This window comes from Benincasa hispida, chromosome 12 (assembly GCF_027475165.1).
Source record: "Benincasa hispida cultivar pf3 chromosome 12, pf3_genome.v1.1, whole genome shotgun sequence".
In the NCBI taxonomy this organism is placed as follows: Eukaryota; Viridiplantae; Streptophyta; class Magnoliopsida; order Cucurbitales; family Cucurbitaceae; genus Benincasa; species Benincasa hispida.
In genome coordinates this window covers 85,021,069-85,021,476 of record NC_143489.1, presented here as the reverse complement: position 1 = coordinate 85,021,476, position 408 = coordinate 85,021,069, and the positions used below count along the sequence as shown (strand labels likewise).

Below are 408 nucleotides of genomic sequence, written 5' to 3'. Positions count from 1 at the left end.
ATTTCTCTACGAAGAGAAAATCCTCCAAAAATAGGCGTATGCCGGTGTATGCGACGAACACACGGTATTCTTTAGTAAAAGGCGAAAGAATAGTTCGCTCTGTGTTCACCGCCCGGCTCCGTGATTTCGACAATTCCACTGCAACGGCATTTTATACCGTCCAACGCGTGTCCCATTTTTACAACTTTGCCGATGTGGGAACTACTTGGCTTACTACTGTTAACGGGCCAACCACTTTGATGGCCCAAAACAGAATTCCACTTTCCCCTTTTATACTATTTCCTACAATTTTAAGGAAAATTGGAATAGATAGCTAAAAATATCATGTACATTTTTTTTGATACAGCTAATTACTTTATGTTAATGAATTAGTTTTATTTTCCCATTTATCTTCAAGGCACATAAACT

At 38.5% G+C, this 408-nt stretch overlaps 1 non-coding gene across 1 annotated transcript; it reads right to left on the bottom strand.

The window, feature by feature from the left end:
• Nucleotides 1-118, bottom strand: LOC120068695 (U5 spliceosomal RNA). The gene has a single exon (XR_005479323.1). It is a non-coding gene; the product is annotated as a U5 spliceosomal RNA (small nuclear RNA).
• Between the last annotated feature and the right edge of the window lie 290 nt (nucleotides 119-408).